Consider the following 8,846-nt stretch of genomic DNA (forward strand, 5'->3'; position numbering starts at 1 on the left):
GAGATGAAGAGAGGATCAGTTCTTCTTTCTACAGTAGTGTAGGCAGTGTAATAGAAATTTACCTTGCTGTACAACTTGATCAGAATCCCCCCCTCCGAATATTGTGAATATGGCAGGGGCGTAGAATTTTCTCTCATCTGCTTACATCCTGTGTCACTTAGTTGACCTAACATCCAAGCTTCCATATTGGTAAGGGAGAGGTTTGGGAGCTCAGGTCTGCAGAAGTAAATTAGGATTTTCTCCTCCAGGGACAGATCACTTGTTTTCTCCCTCTCTCCCACCCTCTCTCCCTCCTCTGTCTCCCATCTGAGTGGGAGAAATTAAAATATCTAATGGCCCTCAGAGCAGATTCCCAGAGTCCATATTATTTTCTTTCAGGACTTTTTCTAGGTAGAAAACTTACAAAGACCAGCCATGTGGACTTCTCTGAATATATTGAGGAGAATTCGAGAATCTCCATTCCCTGTAGAAATGGGGTCCATTAAATTAGGACACCTGAAATCTATCAAGGTCAAGATAACAACACAGGAGAAAAGTATGCATAGATAAACTTATGACTTGGTCCGATATTCTTCTGACTGCTTGGAAGAACATTGATTACCCTTCAGAATAATATTATTCATCTAATTTCTGTTCCCCTATTTCCACCCTAGCTTTAGCAGAAGCAAATCTGCTTGTACTGAAGCTTGCACTAAAACAAACCTTTCCTCCCACTGCTGTTCAAGGAACAGAGATGGTGAAATATTAACAATTTCACACCTGCCTTCATTCCATGTGCTCTGAAGGTAAGCTTGTATCCCAAACAGTTCCATCTGGTTCAGATTGCTGGCCGGGGCTCCTGATGCAAAAGAAAAAAAAGAAAAAAGAAAAAAAACATCCAGGCTTGTTTTACAAACATCCTGGGAGGCTTGAATGCTGTCAGCATTCACACTGGGGTTGCTTGTGCTGCCTATGCAATCAGATGTTGTTGCAGCCACTGAAACATTTTGAGTCCCAGATCCAAAACATCTGCATTGCCCCACAGTTTATTTGCAACTTCAATTAATTTGCAGTATACAAGTAGAGCCATCAAGTCTGTTTGCTGAGGACAACACTTATGCATAGAGCTAATTGAATCAGCAGAAGTATCATCAATGAATACTTAGGATTTGATCAGAGTTTAGATATAAATTAGATTAAAAATCAATGCAGTCCATTAACTGAAAACCGCATGCCTGTGTCCTCCCCTCCAATTCCTTAGAGATTTGCTATTCTTTCTATCTTCTTCCTTTGCGTGGAAGTCTCTGTATCTCAACTCTTAAACTTGTACATGCTGGGGCTAGGAGTATTTACCTAGAACTAAATCCTATCAAACTCAGTTCAAGATCTTTGTTAAAGAAGGAAAACTTCCCTGCTTTTTTTCCTGCCTATTGCAGTCCTCTCTGCCAGGACTCAAAAATTTCAAGAGAGGATTAGGGGTCCCTCATAAACACTGGAGAATCAAGGAAAGGAAATGAACTAAAATTTCCTGCAACTGGCAGGAGCTTTCTGAGCAGAATGACAACTAAAGCTAACAGTGAGTTGAGGGGAAATTTACTCTCAGGAACGTGTGCCTATGATGGTGCTTTCAAACAAAGAACTACAAGCATATACTCTTGAAGATCATAGGAAACATAAAATAAAAGCAGCTTGGCTGGGACAGATCAAAAGCCTCTCTTGTTCTTGCATGAACAATATTTAATCTATCAGATGTTTGTGCCCTTCAGTTTTCAACAGCTCTAATCAACTTGGCCAATTGTGAGGGATTATGGGAGATGCGATTCAGTAACATCTGAAGGGCTATGCATTGTTCAGTCTTGCTCTAGTAATTCAACAATCATTGAAAACAAGAACCACAAAGAAATTTCTGGGAAATTCACAGCTGTAAATATAAATTTGCCTTGCATTTATACTAATCCAACTGGCCTGTAATTACCATCTTTTTTATATATATCTGTCCCCTTTTCAGTCTTATTGCACAAGGGTCTTCAAACTTAGCCCTTTTATGACTTGTGGACTTCAACTCCCAGAATTCCTCAACCAGGCATGCTGGCAGAGGAATTCTGGGAGTTGAAGTCCACAAGTCATAAAAGGGCCAAGTTTGAAGACCCCTGTTCTAGCATTACTGCTGTCTTCCATACTTTATCAAAAATCACAGAAAGGGGTTTCAAGATTATATCCAAAAGTTTATATTATAAACTTTTTCAAGATGTTCAAATCTAATGGGTTTAATCCTGAGTATTAAACTTGTTCATGATAGCCAGGTGCTCCCTATGTCTTTACTTAGCTTGGATTACTAATACCTCCAAGTAATAAATTGTTGTGTAGAAGCCCATTTGAACACAGATAGTCTTTGGAGACCAAAGAGAGGAGATCAAAGCAAAATAGGCAATAAAAATTCTGCCCTCACAAATCACTTGCAACCAGCTTGTTTCATTATTCAAACAGCAGATCTGCCCCTTCTTTTTTCCTTCTTTCTACTGACATTTTTTGTTCATTTCTTTTAGCTTTCCTTGAGAGGCTATATTCCTTTTGCCATTCACATTTTCTTTCTACAAACATTATCTACCTGTTGATATACTTTATTGTTTATTACATCCATCATTCATTTTATATACATGCCTCTTTTAATTCATGTCATTCAAACGCACCGTTGCTTCTTCAGCAAAGCTTTCTTTTATATATTAATTATTTTCATTTTACTCATACTTTTGAGTGATATACCTGAAACCATTGGTAGACTAATGGATCTTTAATTTAATACTCTTTTAGACTGAATCTCTTTATAAAAATTGATCACCTTAAAATCCTCCTGTGGATAGAGTCAGTTTTTTAGTAACAAAGTAGAGTATGTTATTAGATCAGTGTTTCTCAACCTTGACAATTTTAAGGCATGTGGACTTCAACTCCCAGAATTCCACAGCCAGCAATGCTGGCTGTGGAATTCTGGGAGTTGAAGTCCACATGCCTTAAAATTGTCAAGGTTGAGAAACACTGTATTAGATTATGAACAATTGTATTCTCTATACATTTTTCAGACTTAACTCATCAGTCAAGAAGAGTTTTATTTTATTTTTAAACTTTGTATCTCATTACTCCTGTTTCTTTTAATTCTTCCAGCAGATTCTCAGAAACAGGCAATTCAAATATGTCTAGCTATCCCCCACTTTGTGCTATAAAGAGTAACACAAATAATCTATAGCTGCAATTTTTCAGTTTTCTTTCAGGTAACATTTCACCTCTGATGTCTGAAGTTGTTAATATTTTCCACAGGATGCCTCTCTAAATATGCCATGATGAAGTTACCTAGTCAGGTAATAAAATGTCTGTAAGCAAACAACTAGCTCAACTACATGTATTCTCTTCCAATAGTCAGTGATGAAAAAGGGATTACAACTCAACAAAGGTTGGAGGAGCCCAAGCTCCCTACCTCTGTTTTAAAGACATGTTCAAAGCTACCTTGAGCACAGCAAGACCAAAATATATTTTTGTTTGAGATTCTGCTACAGTGATTTTAAATAAGATACAAGTGTTCTACCTCTTGCTTCTCCTGTTCAATTTCTTTTTAAGGAAACTTCTTATCTTCATGAAGTTCATCTTTGGAAAATTTAGTTTTTTGGATGATATCTATTCCCATGGACAAATTGAGGGTGAACCTTGCTATCCTGAGGAAACCATGGACATGACTTGTTGGAATGTTGTTGTTGTTGTTGTTAATTGCAAAGTCATGTCTGACCCATCGTGACCCCATGGACAACATTCCTCCAGGTCTTCCTGTCCTCTACCATCTTCTGGAGTCCATTTAAGTTCACACCTACTGTTTCAGTGACTCCATCCAGCCATCTCATTCTCTGTCGTCCCCTTCTTCTATTGCCCTCAATCTTTCCCAGCATTAGGCCCTTCTCCAGTGAGTCCTTCCTTCTCATTAGGTGGCCAAAGTATTTGAGTTGGAATGTTATCAGTCAGCTGTATTTTTCAATGATCCTGGAAACCACCTTGATAGAAGTTCCAAAACCAAAGCATATTTAGGTATTTTTTTAAGTCAGTGAAGGCAAAGGATGAATGAAGGTAATTCTCTTATGTGTCCTGCTCAGAATCAAAGTTTTTCATAATATTCTCCTTGCAGCCTGGCAACTTTGTCATGTGCTAGACAGATTTCAAAGTAAAAATGGATTCTTTCTTCTGCAAAATGCTTCATTGCGAAGAGGCAGTTCAGAACTTGACAGGTCTAACTGCAAATGACCAGATTCCCTTTTATGGCTCATTTTATGGCAGTGGTGGAAAGAATTGGAGGAAGAATCTCAATTTAAACATTTGTTCCCCTTCCATAAAAGTTAGAAGGAGACTATCTAATCTCCCTAGCTGTCATCAGGACTATATTTTCTTCTAACAAAAAGTTGATTATATTAATCCCTCTTCCTTCTTCTCACACCCAGCAATAAGTTCTAACACATTCAATTGGAAAGTCATTATTCCTTGCTTATCTTGGATATCCTGGATATCTCTAATTGATTTATTTTTGCTGCAAATGTGTTACAACCTCCCTCAAAACATAAAATTGATGGGCACATTAAAAGCAAATGTTAAAAGAGCTCAACTTAAAGAGTTTCAGCAAAGTTAGGATGGCAAAGTTACATTTATCAGCTGGACAAATGGCTACATAATCATGACACCAAAGTATCAGTAGCCAAAGAGACTTGGAAAATAAAACAAAGTAGGTTGGTTGAAGAAAGGAAAAAGAAAGAAGTAGAGTGTTTGAGAGGGAAGGATAAGATGGAATCAATATTTTTGCTAGTATTTTCCTTCATAGCAAATGGGAAAAAAATCAACATATGAAATGAAATCAACATATCCACACAGCCTAAATAGCAAGACTATGTATTAGGGCTGTATTAAGCATAACCAAAACATGTTGTTAGTTTTAAGCTGCCTCTTGTCTCTTTCATACACACATGAACAACTGCATGCTCAACAATGTACCTGCAGAGCAAAGGCAATGAGTCAGATTGACTGGTATATTAAGTACTAATATTGTCATTACATGATGTATTTATATTTGCTCTGTTTGAGAAGTATCCATGAGCATATATTTTCAAGATGACTGCAGTAACAGAATGTGAATATTCTTAGAATAAGAATCTTGCTTGTCTTGGCTTATTTATATACATATGAATTCTGGACAAGCAAGTTAACATAATCTTTCTATAGGTGTGGTACATATAAAACAACCCTTACCGACAGCGCAAGTGTTTCTCAAATACTACAGCATTACACATAAGCATGCAGAGTCCTCTCTTCCCCAAATCTCAGCATTATTCATTGCTCCTAAGTGATGGTTGCCTCACTCTATCTAATAGTAGAGCAGACATTGTGAAATGAGGGGTTTTCATATAGACAGTTCCCGATACTATAAAATATTATTTTCTTTTTTTCTTGATTTTTAAAGGAAACATGAGTGTTAAAAAGAGAGGATAGTATTGTCCAGTCTTCCTATCAAATTCTGTGAAGGCTGATGGTTTTATAACAGTCTTGGTATTCTCTTCACTTCTGTAGCTATGTAGAGTATGTTTTACTTATCATTTTCCAGTCATCAAAACACTTGATTATCATAGAAAAACATGCCAGAACTTGTTTTCTACAAACAGCCAAGGAATAGGCTGTGATGGGAAGAACAGACTTTGTAAAGTTATTAAATTCCCTTAAACCCACCTGGAATTAAACTGGGTGAGAGAAAATAGAGGGGAGTCTAAGAAAGAGGGACAGGAAAAAAGGATCCCAGGAGAGACTGAAACATCTGCTTAACATTCATCTTGGAGAGAAGGGCTTTCTTAATACCTAAAGGAAAAAGGAAATTGATCTCCCCCTTTGTCCATATAAGCATTACATAGAAAAGATGTAGAAGAAAAATAGTGTGTGTATATATACCTATTTTGAATGTACAGTAGCCTTAAATGCTAATGGAAAATAATGGATTGAGCATTCAAAATATTGTTCAGATTGGAGGCTTTACAATGCTTCCTTTATAATACCTGCTCTCAGAGGCCAGTTCAATCAGTGTGGGATCATTAGATTAGAAATAGGTAGATATAAGACATTAACACTCTTTAGAAGGTGAAGGCCACCCTCTTGTGCAAATCAATAGAGGGTTTCAGTGGAAAACATAGAAAACTAAATGGCCTTGTGCATATATAACCTATATTTCAAAGCAAAGTTGAACTTTTTGAAGTCAAGGTGTCACTTAAACATGATAGCAGAACTTAGCTCTCTTGGGTATACCTGATTTTGAGATAAAATTCAGAAGACTTTTTTTCTTCTGCCTCTTACTTGGAGCTCTTCAAGCATTATCCATTCTTTGTTCAATGTGCATACTTGTACGTCAGAGCATGCCCATCTTATTGCACTGAGGTAACTCAGGAGAAAATACAGTAAACAGTGGTTTATATTACACTATATCTACAAATATACACTAGAAATAAATATATACACATGGTGAAACAGCAAACTTCAATATACAGCAGGTACAGCAGAAAACGTACGAGAAAGACTCCAGCAAGGCCTTTCCTTTTATACTCAAACTCTTAAAGGGATACAGACTCCTGCTGAGTCATTCCTAACATTGCATCATTCATCTCACATTATGCAAGCTGGTTAGCTTCTAAATCATTACCTTGACATTGTAAATAATCACAGAAACACTTATTGAATTATAGAAATCAAATAAATAAAACAATAAATAAAATAGGTCCTCTTGCAAGGAAGATTGGTATACAAATAAAACTTTACTGTTTCCCCTGGTGACTTGGGGAACATTTCAAGCTACTGTACATCAGCCTCATACAGTCTTTTTCTTCTTCCAGGATAGATGCTCAGGAGGCAGAATTTCTCAGTCACACCACTTCATCCCCTTTTATATCCTTCTGGTTACCTCTTTTATATTCCCATTTATGTCATCTTTGCAAAAGAATCTTAAGTTTTAAATACAAGCAACAATCAGCAATTGGGCCATGGAGCAGAATGACAATGCTGCATTCTAATATGTAGCCACGTCCACATCAAGAAAAGATCATTTAATTTGATTTGATTTAATTAAAATATAGTATAAATCAAATTAAGTAATTACAGTTGCCATGATTAATTTCCATTAGATATCATGCTAAATTCACACTGGCCATTTTGAGAAGTTTTTGAGATCTCTGCAATAGAATCTGGCACTGAGATACAAAAGTAAGAAATAAAGAGAAACATCAACCTTAAATCATTTCTTTGGAAGAAGCAGCTGAGGAGCGACTCTCCCTAATTTCTTTTCAGCATTTATCAAATAGTTATATATAGTGTACTTGAGTCTGGAAAGATCTTGTCTATGGGCAAGGAATTGCTTTGAGCTTTCATGTCTGTTGTTCTTGGCTTCTTGCACCTGACAATCTCTCACCCAATTTTTATCTTTTTGACATGCTGTAACTTTTTCCTAAACCCCAGAACCCTCCAATAGCATTTGACACATCTCCCCATGTCTCTGGGGCTGGTAAGAATCATCGTGTAAAGCATGTGAAAGAAACCAGCCTGGAAAATCCTGATGAAAGAAACCAAGGTCATTTTAGCTTTAAGATATGGAGCCTTAAAGGTGTTTTCTGCTTTTTCTGCTTAAACGTATTTTTCTGCATTTAATGCATTTCTGCTGAAATGTATTCTTCTGCATTTACAGTCTTAACACACTGGAGACTTGGTATAGAAATTAAAACGTGTTTGTTCCCTGGGGAACTATGTAAACCCCTACCTTTGGGGTGATTGATGTCTAATCTAGACTTCTACACAAGAAGACAAGGTTTCAGTTCAATACTCACATCAAAGGGGAGCAGGAGCTCTGACCCTTCCCCCCCCCTTTTTTCCATCAAACTCCTGCTGAGGAAGGTTGCATTTTGTAATATAGGTGGAGAAGTCAGTGAAAGCAGCCAGGCCTGTGAAAATAATAGTAATCAGAAAGCAATGTAGAAGAACCTGTCCAGCAGCAGCATTCCTCTTTGATTGTGATCAGACACTCAGCCCATCAGGCATTTTTAAGAGCCTTGGCTCCCAGCAAGCGCTTACCTGTGGCTCTGCAGGGAGTAGAGCCTTTAACAGAAATCAGCTGTCAGTCACCTGCAATTCTGGAAGGACTGGCTATCCCTCCCTGGCTCCGTACCTTTTTTCCTGCCAGCTAGCTCTTCTGAAACTGGCATGCCTGGTTGGAATAGTCACCTGTCAGGCGGTAGACACTGCTGTTATCCAAGACAACAGCTGCTGCTGTCGATCCGCTTTACACAGAAAGTTATTTGGCAGGTGGTGGGTCTTTTCCATTTCTAGGTTAGCGGCCGATTGTGGTATATTTTCAGTTGCTCCTCCTAGTCTCCATCCCTCATTTTCATTATAAGACTACATCATCTTCCTTGATTCATCAAGGCATTTCCTCCTTTCTCTGTGCTGTTGCTGTGGTGTTGTATTGCATTTGTTGGCCTCCTTTTCTCCTGGGCTAAGGATGTTGCTTGCTCTCTTTTCACAGAGTTATTACCATGCATGTATTGCATGGCCTGAATTTAACATGTTCTCTGATGGCACTCATACGTTGTCCTGACATGTTACTTCTCTATTTAGTTTTCCAGGCTGACTTGATTGATATGGATAGGAAATTTTTATTTATTTATTTCAATATTCTGCCTAGAATAATCCTGATTCCCAACTGTTCCTTAGTTTGAAACAGGAATCCCCAACTCCCAGTTCATGGATCAGTACTGGTCCACAGGCCGCAATCCATTGGGAACTGGGTCACACAAGTGGCAGGTGAGTGCATGAAG

The 8,846-nt window shown here is 37.8% G+C and overlaps 1 long non-coding RNA gene across 1 annotated transcript; it reads right to left on the bottom strand.

Moving 5' to 3' along the window:
- Positions 1-665: 665 nt before the first annotated feature.
- On the bottom strand, positions 666-8,617 carry LOC120298194. The gene is made up of 3 exons (XR_005553993.1): positions 8,104-8,617; positions 7,860-7,973; positions 666-838 (listed from the first exon to the last, which is right to left on the bottom strand). It is a non-coding gene; the product is annotated as an uncharacterized LOC120298194 (long non-coding RNA).
- Between the last annotated feature and the right edge of the window lie 229 nt (positions 8,618-8,846).

This window comes from Crotalus tigris, unplaced genomic scaffold, assembly GCF_016545835.1.
Source record: "Crotalus tigris isolate CLP2741 ecotype Arizona unplaced genomic scaffold, ASM1654583v1 scf7180000023772.879304, whole genome shotgun sequence".
NCBI classification, from domain to species: domain Eukaryota; kingdom Metazoa; phylum Chordata; class Lepidosauria; order Squamata; family Viperidae; genus Crotalus; species Crotalus tigris.